Source organism: Ursus americanus, chromosome 10 (assembly GCF_024610735.1).
Source record: "Ursus americanus isolate L20-20 chromosome 10, mUrsAme1.1.p, whole genome shotgun sequence".
In the NCBI taxonomy this organism is placed as follows: Eukaryota; Metazoa; Chordata; class Mammalia; order Carnivora; family Ursidae; genus Ursus; species Ursus americanus.
In genome coordinates, this window is record NC_142136.1 from 6,156,995 (window position 1) to 6,170,524 (window position 13,530).

The 13,530-nt window shown below is 38.8% G+C and overlaps 1 long non-coding RNA gene across 1 annotated transcript in view; it reads left to right on the forward strand.

The window, feature by feature from the left end:
- The first annotated feature begins 7,458 nt into the window (after positions 1 to 7,458).
- Positions 7,459 to 13,530, forward strand: part of LOC148109324 (uncharacterized) — a 149,005-nt gene continuing 142,933 nt past the window's right edge. The window contains exon 1 of the long non-coding RNA XR_015725851.1: positions 7,459 to 7,531. This is a non-coding gene — a long non-coding RNA (uncharacterized LOC148109324). The remainder of the gene's footprint in view (positions 7,532 to 13,530) is intronic.

Consider the following 13,530-nt stretch of genomic DNA (forward strand, 5'->3'; position numbering starts at 1 on the left):
AGCCACCCCGGCACCTCATTATCGTTATAGTTTTTTAGCATTATAAATAACTTGGAGCATCTTTGTACATATATCCTTAAACTTTAAAATTTTTGAGTTAGATGGTACACCTTAAAATTTTGTCTAAATGTTATAATTGATATTTAAGAAAGCTATGCCATTTATGCCCCCACTCACATAGGTGTTTTTCCTCACACACTTACACTGGTCAATATTTGTGACTTCTGTATCTGTTAGGTAAATACTATTTCATCTTACTGTTTTAACTTACTTAATATTGGGACCAAACTTTTTTAGATCTATTAGCCACTTGAATTTCTCTTATTTCTCTTCTTATAGAAGAATGTCTTTAAAAAAATATTTTCTAGCCCTTTTTATCCCCCTATAGATTTTTTTTTTCTTATTGGTTTATGAGAGCTCTTTGTATTAGAAAACTGCAAATACTTTTTTCTGGGTTGTCAGTTAACCTTTCTTGTGCTCACTTTTTTTGGTAGAATGTTTAAGAAATTATTTTTAACTCTATTGATACTTAATTGATGGTTTGAGATGTTTATGGCTATTAGTATGGTTACATAGCCAGCATTTGAAATGATTGACTTTTGTACTACTTTTGCCAGTGGTTTATAACTAAGCTATTACACAAACATAGGCTCTTCAAACGGAATGTGTTCTCTGTTGTGGCATGAGAGTGTGATAATGATTGAGAGAAAGACTATACCAAGAAATTGGAAGTTAGCCATGATCATAACTGGAAGATCTTCTCTACCAACCTGAGGGTGGGGTGGGAATTCTAGATTTTTTAGAAGGGTGATTGTACTGCAAAGGAGACTGTGCTGAGTGGTAATAAGGGTAGGGAGCATCACTTTCCTATTGAGCAACTGTTGCTACATTAACCAGACTTTTTGTTTTAATTTTCCTAAAAAGATTTATTTTAGAGGGAGTGAGCATGAGTGGGGGGGAGGGGGAGAGAGAAGGAGAGAAGGAAGGAGAGAAGCAGACTCCCTGCTGAGTGAGGAGCCCAACGTGAGGCTCAATCCCAGGACCCTGAGATCATGACCTGAGCTGAAGCTAGACACTTAACCAACTGAGCCACCCAAGTGCCCCTAACCAGCTTTCCTATTTTAAAAACATTTATTTGGTGATGATTTAGTGGGGCACTGCTAGATGCATGTAGTATTTTCACTAGGAAATCCTTAGTTTGTTGCCCTGTCTTAAAGGTACGTTCACACTGCTCAGGGACCCAGAGCACCTGTGTCAATACACACGCTGAGTATCACCAGCAGCCTTAGTTGGTCTCCTAGATCGATGTGTGGCCAAGAAACTAGTCAGATGGCATTGTGCATCTTTGCCCCTGCCTGGATGCTAACTGTGGCTTATGAGACAGGTGAATCACAGCTGTCAGAGAAACCCTGATGACTAGGTTTATGGTCAGTCGATATTAATGTTACTGGTAATAAGCATTTGACCAGCCAGGTGTTGTTCTGGGCTCTTCACTTGAATTACCTTATTTAGCAATCATTGCTCAGATCAGGATGGTGAAACTGAGAACATTAGGGTAGCATGGCTCAAATCCTCTAGCCAAGTGAGCGACAGGATGGAGATTCTGATTTTTTTTTTCTGACACTCCAGTCTGCATTCTTCACCGCTACTGAAACTACTCCGAAATGGGGGCTCCTTTGAAACTCTAGCTATTCTCTGAAAAACCTGGGAGAAATGGTTAAGAGTGGAAGGTACTGCATTATCGAGACCTGCCAGGGATTTGTAGCCACTGCAGTCCAAGTAAAAGCTTGTCTCGACACCAGAAAATGCACCAGAAACTTAAGTATCTCCTGACAGGGCTTTTTTTGGGCACAAAATGGGAAATACTTCTCTAAAGCATAGCTCTGGAGAAAATGTGACATCCCACCAGAAAACACTAACCCAGATTATCCCAAGTGAGGTCCGAATAGCTGATGTTGACATGCAGAGCCCATGGAAGTTTACATTCTCTGCAAAACTGAATTTAGATGGGGACTCAAGGGAGTTGTGTCCAAATCTGTATTTTGGGGGCGAATCCCTTGTTTTGTGGAAATAATGCTTGTCTCCGCCCCCCCCCCCCCCCCAGGGCAGGAAGGGAGAACAGATGGCCTAAGAATATATCAAACAGTAGGGACAGGCAACAACTTGCCATGCCCTCTTAGAAGATTGTGGAGCTGACTGTGTGTTTTGAGGGCTTACAAACGGTTGGCGTTTATTTAACCGTCTTAGTAAAAACTACATAGGGGGTGTCCTCATTTCCTCGCCTTACCAGAGGGGACTTTAAGAATTTGTTTGTGTCCATGTAGAGTACACTTGTTTGTTTCATGTCCCATGCTGTCTGACTGGTGTCCCTTCAACTTGATCTCTAGAAAAGTAACCAGCCATTTCTAAAATTACTCTTCCCTAGCTTCTCTGTTCTTTGTGTTTCTTAACTTTGCAGTAATATATAGACAGCTGTATATGCTTTCTACGCAGAATCATTACATGTTCTAGAAGATACATAGCTACGTGTCAGTAGGGATTGTAAGAGATTTCCAGCTCTTCTGGTATCCGTTATTTTCTTAGAAATATATCTGACCATCGAACGTTGAGCCTAAATTGAACTTATTTTGCTTTTCTCATAATAGTATTTAAAGCTTAGATAAAAATGTTCTGATTTAGGTTTTTTGGTTTTATTTTTTTTATTTTATTTAATACATAATATCTTTTTTTTAAAGATTTTATTTATTTATTTAACAGAGAGAGAGAGACAGCCAGCGAGAGAGGGAACACAAGTAGGGGGAGTGGGAGAGAAAGAAGCAGGCTCCCAGCGGAAGAGCCTGACGTGGGGCTCGATCCCAGAACTCTGGGATCACTCCCTGAGCCGAAGGCACATGCTTAACGACTGAGCCACTCAGGCGCCCCGGTTTTTTGGTTTTAAATCTACGTGTAAACATACATTGCTTTGTATCATTTTCGTGTATGTGTCCAAGGGCACATTAGTTCCATTAAAAAAAAACACTAGAAAAGAGAAACCTGGGTGGCTCAGTCAGCTAAGCATCTGCCTTTGGCTCAGGTCATAATCCTGGGGTCCTGGGATCGAGCCCTAGGTCGGGCTCCCTGCTCAGTGGGGAGTCTCCTTCTCACTCTACCTCTGCTCCTTCCTCCTTCCTTGCTCACTCTCTCAAGTAAAGAAATAAAATCTTAAAAAAAAAAAAAAACCTAGAAAAGACAAGCTATACAACAAATGGAAAATAGCCATAGAAGCAGGAATTATAAGACCATAAATACATTAAAATAACTTACAGCTTCTTTCAGCAATTATGTTGAAATGAAATTGAACATTCCAGAAAAGATCAAATTGGAGGATTCGCACTGTCTGTTTTCATTAGAGATTTTCGCCTCAGCACTGCCAGTTTTGATAAAGCCCGTGCTTGCACAGACCCAATCGCCTGCCTAAAAGCGAGAAATGGACTTAAAAGTGAGCGAACAAACAGTGGTCTGTGGACAGCTTATCAACTGGCATCACCATTGAGACAGCAACTAAAGAACAAGATGAGGTTTTGATGCAGCTGTCCTGGAGATAACTTCTCAGGACTGAGTCCAGTGTGAGCACCCCCGGCCGTCCTGGGATAATGCAGGAAGACCTGAGCATCCTTGGTGGTCAATGGTTTAGTTCTGACCTCTATTCCTAAGTGCACCGAAGTTCGTGTTCATGTTCCTGTAATGTGTTCAGTCTGGATTTGATTAGGAAGGTGGGTGGTGGTAAAAAAAAAAAAAAAAAAAAAAGCCTTTTTATCTTTTCGTATCTACAATTCAAATTTCCTTAAAAAATGAAATCTGTTTGCTTCCCTGACTTCATTTTTTTTCTGACTGTTAATTATTAGTTTCTTAATAACAGCAAGTATAGTGTCTCTACTATTATTCCCACACTTCTTAAACATTGTTGTTTGTTGTGTTTAGAATGTTGCCTTAAACTTCAAAAGTAACATTTAAAAAATTGTGCTACTGAACAATTGTTTCCTTATAATGTTTTCAAAATGAGATAAGGAAAAGTAGCAAAGAGACTATTTATTCTGGTCCCTTCCATGACTGGCTCTCCCTCCCGGTTATGACTTACAAATCAGTGAGAGTTGGGGCAGTTTTCACTTTTTTTTTTTCCTTTAAGACTTTAATTTTTTAGGGCAGTTTTAGATTTACAACCAAACCAAAAGGAAGGTACAGAGATCACTTATAGTCTCCTTGCTGCCATCATTTTCCATTCTTCCCTTTGCTCATCGTTCAGTCCGCAAAGTTAGACGACACACAGGTGAGAGGTTCATGGAACAGCTTTGGGGGAATCTACCCCAGCAGCAACTGGGAATGTGATCAGGGAAGAGTCAAAGTGCTCCCTGTCCCACGGGGGAGGAGATAAACTTTATTTATTGATGCTTTGATCTGAGTTGGAAGCTTGAATGGAACAAGTCCACTTATAAATCAATTCAGTGTGTTTTCTGTAGGAAGCACAAAGCACTTCATGTCTAGCGCACCAGACTTATTCATCCAGGAATTTATCTTTTTTTTTTATTCCTACCCAAATATTTCAAATGAAAACTTCCAAGACATTAGAATGTCACATGAATAATCAATGCCAATGCAGCTTTTCAAGAAATCCTTTTATTTAATGTTTGATCCCCATTTCAGTCCCCCCCCCACCCCCATCTGGCAGTTGTCACTTAGGCAGATGGCCACCAGCTGGGAGGGCAGCCTGTGCATCTACCCCCAGATCACGGGGCTCAGTAGACCGGACGTGAAAGTGCATCATGTCCCTCCATTAGGCGGTCCACAAGCTCAGACACTGCCTTGTCAACCTGTCACCGCCTGAAGCTTCCCAGAGGGACCTCTCTTCTGAATCTGGGATCTTATGCTGCGTTTTGCTGATGTCACAGTATTCCCTACTGGGTTCACATAAGAGAATGTAGCTACTATGCCTACATTGTCCATCTCTCCCCATTGAGAGGGCACACGTGAAAGCAACAGTTACATTAATGAAGAAACAGCAAGAAAGCGATGAGTCTTCAAATATATCCTGACTATCCAGACAGTTTAAGGAAAGGCTTATTCTACTCTAATAAATCCATAGTATAACCACTTTGTCCCAAAATTGTTGAAACAAGATTTTTTCTTCTTTTTTTAGTCATAGTCTTCAGGTTCAGTAATAGGTTTTCTTCTGGGCTTCTGGAAGAGAACGGAGCTCATGCTTTTTTGGAAGACCATTAATGCCCAGGTCACACGTGAAAATTACTCTTTGTCAATTTCATCACTGAAGCGGCTCTTTGAGAAGGCTATCGCTTTGTTCATCTTGGTCCGGGGGCCTCCAGGGCAGCCAGAGAGATGTGGTTCTTTGGAAGAAACTCTGTTCTTTTGATAAATGCCTGTCATTGTTTTTCTTCTCATTATAGATGCATGTTCATAGGAGTGGGGACAGAAAATGGACTAAAATTGCAGAGTTGATCAGTGTTAGTATATCTGAATGTTTTTGTTGTATATACCGCTTCATATCTGCAATGGACAGAAGCACCCACATGGTGTTGTGCTTATATTCTTAAACTCCAGGTCAAACCATGTATATAATTTATTTCTATTCTTATGCAGTACACATGTTCTGTCTCAAAAACCCTGTTTTTTTTTTAATGGCTGCATACTTTCAAGCTTATTGCTAGACCATACTTCAATGTCTAACACTAAAAGAATATTTAAGTTTTTTCTGACTTTCTAAAATTATAAATAACATTTCAAAATAAAGCACATCTAGTCTTTGTATTTCGAGCAGATGTTTGAAATTTCAATTCCTAGAAGCGGAATTTCCAGACCCAAGGATGTGTACAATTATAAGACTTGAAACATTCTATCCTGTCAAATTTCTCAAGAAGGGCAAATCTACCAACAATGAATGATGGTGCTTGAGAATCTTCTGTTTTTGGTTGCTCTCTGGGAAGATGGCCTGTCTGACCTCTGTTTATCTCTAGACCTTGGCCCTGCCACAGCTTTGAAACTCTGTTTCAGGGCATCCTTGGGATTTTTTTCTTTTGTTTTGGCACTCCTAAATCGCCATAATTCAAGGTCAGCTCATCACATGTGAGCTCCCTGGAACCTTACCACTCTGTTGTCTGTACATATTGAAGCCAGAATTTGGTAAGAATAGTTTCACAGATGGCAGAATGCTCATTGTAAAACAAATCCAGTTTTTTACTACTCTCAGTCATGGCTGAGGAGGCTGATTTAAGATGTACATTAACCTTTCTTCACCATGATTTCCTTGCCAATGCAACGAGGGTGAGATTCACAGTGACATGTGTGTCTCTTTCCTGACACATGGCTTGATGTAATTTTATTTATTCAACGTAGTATTTGAGTAAGGTCGGCTGTGCGAATTGTGTGTTCCATGACTAACGAATGTCTGGTCTTATTCCCATGCTACACCCAACACAGTGTCCTATACTCAATCATTGGCCATTGAATGAATGAATGAATGAATGAATGAATGAATGAATTAATCCATGACTCCCTGACTTGTTGAAAGAAACAGATGACATAAATGTGTTTGAAAGCACTTTAAATAATAGAAGACTACAGAGTACATAGGACCGTCCTCCCCCAAGGCAGGGGTACTCAAACGTCTGGTTTATGTGCATCAGGTTGACTCAGGGTTGGACAATACAGCTCACCTGATTTGCTCCCAGAGATTTTGATTCTAGTGCAGCTAAACCCTCCCAGGATTTCCTAAAGTCTCCTGTTTTAACGTGTCCTGGTCAGAAATCTACGTTCTTGCTGCGTTGTTACGTGTTGTATCTGGTGTGGCAGTTTCCATGCACAATCCTGATATTTTCTGAGATGAAATTAGGATATGCACGATGAGAGTAAGGAAACCCATTTACAGATAAAGAAACTGAGGTTTAGGATGGGAAGCAGCTTGCCTGTGGTCCTACAGAAATTAGAGCCAGGAGCAGGACTCCTGTCCAAGTCTTACAGATTCCAAAGCCCATACTGCAGTTGGTGCTCACAGGTTTTATTGCTTAGAAGTAACAAAGCGGAAAATCTAAAGTCTTAGTCATTCAAATATTTGGTTAAAATCTAAAATAGAGCTTTTTGACAAGTGAGTTAACTCCTGAAGTCATTGTATAAATATTTACTGAGTACCTGTTGCTACCAGGTCTTAGAGACGTTCCCTACAAGTTTAAGAGTACACAGGCACCAATTTTTATTTTCCAGTTTCTTTAAAAAAACAAACAAATTTTAAGTCTCAATGTTTCACATTTTCGTTGCTTGTTCAATTTTTGGATGGCTCTTCAAAGGTTTTCATTATAAAATTCACTTACTGTTTCTCATTCAAAAAGCATTTATGGGTCATGAACTCTTGGTCACATCACGCTGGGGCTCAAAGGTGAATGCAAAATCGCCTCCTCTTTTCCAGGCCTTCAAGCTCTTCACTCACTGAGTGTGCCTCCTTGGTCAAGAAAACGTTCCCAGGGGCGAGGACAAGAAATACAGGAGCGTAAGTAGATGGGGAGGGAGGGAGGGAATGAAGTTGATAATGTAAGTTATAAAACTGTTTCGGCTGACGTTCTCCTGGGACTCTAGGTGGCTATTTCCAGCAGTAATTGGATACATAGGGTTTGAGACTAGGAAAGAGACATTGCCAGAAGAGAAGGAGTTGGGGAAGTGTAGATGAAATTTCTCCATGGACCCTGTCTGGGTGGCCCAAGAAGAGAACCAAGGACAGTTCTAGGGAGTCACTGACCTGTAAAGACCAAGCAGAGGAAAGAGGACAAAGAAAACAGAGGAGCAGCGGTCTGAAGGGGCAGCGTTGACACTACAGGGAGTCATGTCCCAGAAATTGCAGGAGGAAATGGTTCTAAGGAAGCAGATGTTGAGAGAAGAGTGGAAGCGAGGATGGAGAGAGGGTGAGCACAGACTTTTCTCTCGGGACTCTTGGCTCTGAAAGCGATTGGTGCAATGGAGGATTTGTGGAGAGAGGCCTTCTGCAGGCTGGCCTGGGGTAGGGGGAGAGATGAGAGCTCAGTCCAGAGCCCATAAGTTCATGGCTAATTCTGAAAAATGGTGGTTGTTTGTATATGCTGTTATTTCAGAAGCAAAGGCACCAGAAAGCAATGATTTTGGATGTATCCTTCCAGGTCTTTCAATGATGTTCTTGGCTACAAAACTGTCAGAGTTTTCCAGATGTCCAAGAAGCATAGGTCCTAGCCTGCCTGTATCTTGTGGCACATCTGCCTAAACACTCAATGAAATCTTCTCTTGATTTATTGTGAAGATAAATTGTTCAAAACACTATTAAATGTATATACTGGTTTTCAACCAGAATGGAGATAGTATTTTAGCACAAAGGTAAACTTGATGGAGCAAACTTGTTTACCAGCTTTTCTTAAATGCAATTGGTGTAGAAATCCCGAACTTCTCTTTATATTTCTTATATGTGGTAGGCAGCACATCTCCTGCCCTATACTGTCAGCGAAGACTGCATTGCAAATCTTTGGAGACTCGAAGGGGATTTTGGCCAATGGCTTTCCGGTAATCAAAAAAGCTCAAGCCCTGTGACTTTCACGCACTATTAATTTGTTACTCATGTTGGAAGGAACATTCTATTCTGCAGGTCTTTGTTATTTATTTATTTATATATATATATATATATATGTATATATATATATGTATGTATATATATACTTTCGTAATTTAAATAGGGTTGCGTAAATGAAGTGTATTTTCTATATTAAATAAAAACAGGTTCATATATTTTGTGTAATAGAGAAAGAAGTAAATGACATTCTTGAACCCTGGATGGCTAAAACAATCTGTGGATATCTTTGAATCTGTCTTGGTGTAGATAAAGAAGTGACAATCTACCCAATAGTTGACACTTAGATTCTTGGATACTAAAAATATGTAGGAAAGTATTGTTTGTTGGAAGCTCTTTCTTTGATGGCTGTTGTCTGATTAGCTACTCTGTGTTATATGAATGTGTATACGCCACCACGATGTCACATCTGAGTCCCATGTGGCCACCGTCTACACACGTTCTACCTTGGGGACCTGAAGAGCTAGTTCTTCACTCCATTCGTAGTTAACAAGCTTTGATTGAAATTTAAAGATTGAGACTTTTTAATTTGACTTAATTTGTGCTTTCCTGAAGCGTAGAACTGCCATTTTAAGAACTTTTCCAGGGTTCATTTATTTTTATTTATTTGGGAACACACTAAACTGTTTTTTTCCCTATTTACCTATTTTACTTAGACTTTAATTTTCATAGCTGGCTTATAGTTTTATCAGTGAGTGTTTGATATGCAGATTTATTTATTAATGCCATCTGTTTCTGCGAAAGCTTTTTAAGTGCTAAGTAGTTGCCTGAATGATGTTCAGGTCTACATGGGGGGTAATTTTGGAAATCAGAATCCCACAAAAACAAATACTCTATTACTTGAGACAAAGATGGTATACAAATTGGCTTATTTAGCATTTCATTGTGATCCCACCATGAGTGTGCCATCTGTATCTATGAGCTCTGAGGATGTGCTATCTTTTCAAGATTGATTGCTAATAAGCATTTTCTTTTACTAAATTATTTTTTCAATGTATCTAGAATATTACCAGATTAAGATTATAGCCCAGCAAATTTACTTAGAAATGCTAATTAATGTCTTTATCTCTATATTATTTTGACACTCTTAAGCTACATGAACAAAATTACAGTAAAACTGGATATAACCAAACATTTCAATGGGCTCGGTTCCCAAGAATTCAAGTGAGGTGACAACTAGTATCTTCCTGACCTGACCAGAGCTGGTCTATTGAACAGAGAAAATTGAAAAGAATCCATCTTTCAGTCCAGTCTCATTTTGTCTCATTCAGCTATTCCCAGCCTCTGCCTCTGACTTCATTTGAGCTAGAATATTCTTGGAGGGGTATCACAAAATCCAATCATTCTACCCAAATCCTTTCCAGTTCAATTTTAACCACCCCTCAGCTCCCCATGACATTTTTGTGTGTTTGATAATAGGGAATGAATGCCTCCTATTGAGTGCTTTTTCTTTTTAACTTCGAGTTCATTGCTTACAAGTCTGTCATCTGTTTATTTTAAGCTACCCGAATGCGAACTCAAAATCATCTCCATACTTTGCCATTTTTCACAATTGTTTATTTCTGTCCAATTAAAAAACTTAAGCAAGTATTGCTTATAATATGGTTTTATAAAGCAAAAGTTAATAATCAGTTGCTTAAATAGAACTCCTCGAATCTCTCCTGCTTCCTTTTTTCACTTAGCAGTGTATCATGGACTTCTCCCAGGTCAGTATATATGGTTCTATCTTATCTATTCTAATGTTCTATTTTTGTCTATTATCTAACGAATATCAAGTATCATTCCAGATTTGTTGTACTTGTTACTGTTGTAATTTTTTCTACTATAAAAATATTGCAATAAATATTGTTATATATATCTTATGTTTATCTCTGTAGGCTAGTTTTCAAAAGGGCAACACCAAGTCAAAGGCCATATGTATTTTAATTTAAAAAGATATTTGCAGAATATTTTCAAAGAAGATGTAGTAATACACTTAAGTACTGGAAATATGCGAGAGGGTCATTGCCCTTATCCTTGCCAGAACTGGGTGTTATTTCTTATCACAATCTTGATCCTCTTGTACTTGGAGCAGAGTTGTGCATAGTGCATGCTCAAATCGCTGTTGGCTAAGTCACTTTGGTGATTTCGAGGCTGCATTTTCCATCTAGCTGTTTAGTTTAACACAACATTTTCTTAGTATGTAGATTCACAGATTTTAGAGGCACTTGGGTGGCTCAGTCGCCTAAGCGCCCAACTCTTGTTTTCTGCTCAGGTCATGATTGCAGGGTCTTGGGACCGAGCTCCAGGTCTGGCTCTGTGCTCAGCACGGGGTCTGCTTGAGGTTCTCTTTCCCTCTGCCCCTCGCCCTGCTCCTGTGCTCTCACTTTCTCTCAAAAGTATGTAAATAAATCTTTAAAAAACTTGTCAATTCATAGATTTTACTCATAATATAAATCAGTAACTATGAACTTGGATCAAAATTTAGATCAAATTAATATTTATTCATACATTTGATTATGAACAACTTTGACTTTTTTTTCTGTTGTTTCTTTCCCCCACCTTAATAATACCTCTATTACTACAGCTATTACTGCCATAGTTACTAGTAACAGTGTTCTGTATTGGTAGGGCATTTTTGACATTGCTATTGCACCTTGATTGACAAAATGCAACATCAGAAGATGTTAAGATGATTCTGGATTCTTAGACGTGGGCATTTTCTGACTTCTATGCTGCATTGTGCGGTTCTGCACTTCCCCCAACACTGCATAGTCTGTTATTCTTTTGCAAAAATCCTTGCTGGGGGGAAAATGCATAGGTCCCTTTCACCATTACTTTGGAATGATCCCATAATTTATGGTTTATATATGCCAGAAATATTAATCAAAGTGGTTAAACTTTTAATATTAATGGGTCTGGTGTTTTTTTAATATATGCTGTAAAACATACATTCTTTTTAAAAATTTAATCCTTACAATAACCCATGATATTGGCATGATGGTATCCTTACTTTAATTTTACTGACTTTAAGACCGAGGTTCCTGAACAGGGTTTAAGTGGTTTCTTTAAGGACTCACAGCCAGTGAATATGAGAACTAAGATTTACAGCAGGATTTCTTGATTCTAAGTCACATGGCCTCTGATACTGGTTCTCAAAACTGAGTGCACAGAAGATCTTTTTAAATATCGCACTGTAACAAGACTTACAGAAGCAGCTTGTGTCCGTTGACCATGTGCTGTGCTTACTGTAGTGCCCGCTAGATTTGTCTCTAACGAACGCAGTGGGAAACACATTGTGAATTCAATTTTTCTTAGGAGGAAAATATAAAACCTTTTAAATCATGAGATTCATAGAATAATAGAACTCCCTAATTATTAAAATGTTAGGCATTGTTCCTCTACTATTGTTCAAATTTTAGTTTGGATATAAATGTCAGTTTAAGATCAACTCTGGGGGACATTAGGCTAAGGGGAATAAGACAGACACAGAAGGTCAAAAACTGTATTGTACCACATACATGAGGAATTAGTCCCTCGGAGAAGCAAAGCTTGGAATGGCGGTTTGCCAGGGGCAGGGGGTGGGGAGGGTGGTATGAGGTGGTATTAATCAAAGGGTACAATGTACCCAGTTCTGCAAGATGAATAAGTCCTAGAGATCTGCTGTATAGCGCTGTGCCTACAGTTGACAATATCGTATACTTAAACTTGCTAAGAAGGTAGATCTTGGGTTCCTATAATAGTAATAAGAATAAAGAGGGCAGGAGGACACTTCTGGAGGTGATGGTTGTTTATGACATCAATTGTGGTGTTGGTTTCATGGTGTTTACTTATCTCCAGACTCATCAAGTTTTACACATTAAACATGTACAGCTTTTTGTATGTCCGTTATACCTCAAAGTGGCTTGAAAAAAAAAAATTGACAGAAAATGTTGCTGACCTGACAGTCTTACCTGTGTGTACACACATGTGCATATGCTTGAGTTATATTCGTATTCCCTACTAGTTTTCTTGGTAGCAGTTGTACATAATCTATATATTTAGAGAGGTGTGTGCTTACAGATTCAAATATTGCTACAATTATCCACATTTGTAGCGGGAAAGGCAGGCCATAGATACATTCTTGGGTTTCTAAAATTCCTTGAGACTACCCATAGTGTTAAGAGATGCATTTTTTAGTACCGTATCAATTTCCTGTATCACGTGGTTGGTGAGCTCCCCATTGTGCTTGGGAATATCTTAGATGCAGGAGGGATTGTGGAATCTTGGGGTGTGTCTGGTAAAGTTGTGTGCCGTTTCCTTGAAACCATTAAATGAAATTCTTGAGTGAAGGATATCCTTTAAGAAAAGGGAACCCTTTATTTACCTTGTTATGTCTACCCCAGTACTACTTCTCCATGTACGATTTCATAGGACCTTAAGTTCGCACTTAGCTGTTTTTCCCAATCAAACAACCATGACAACAGTAAAGCCGGAGTTTTGTGGGGTTTTTTGCTTGCTGTTAAGTCAATTTTGTGTAGTCTATAGTTTGGAATTGGTGTCGAATAAGCATTAGCTCCATTTTTTTTTTTTTTTTTTTTGCTGTTGATACTAACAGCAATTTATTAAAGGGTGAGACACCATATGTTCATTTCAGAAATATCGTTCCATTTTGTTCATTTTAAATTCCAGTAATTTCAGTTTGCTATTTACTTTGAACTTCTGCAGTAATTTTTGTATCCTTTCCATTTTTTTCATTTTAGCTTGCATTTCTCAAAGAATTTTGTCATCTTGATGCTTTTTTTTTAATTAAAAGGATACGTTTTTATTTTTATCTCATTGCAAAGAAAAGTGGAAAAGTTGGGTACCAGAAATTTTCGTACGTAAGCATAGCTGAGGAAATTTGGCTTGTCTGTTTTTGAGACATGCAAAGAACTAAGAAT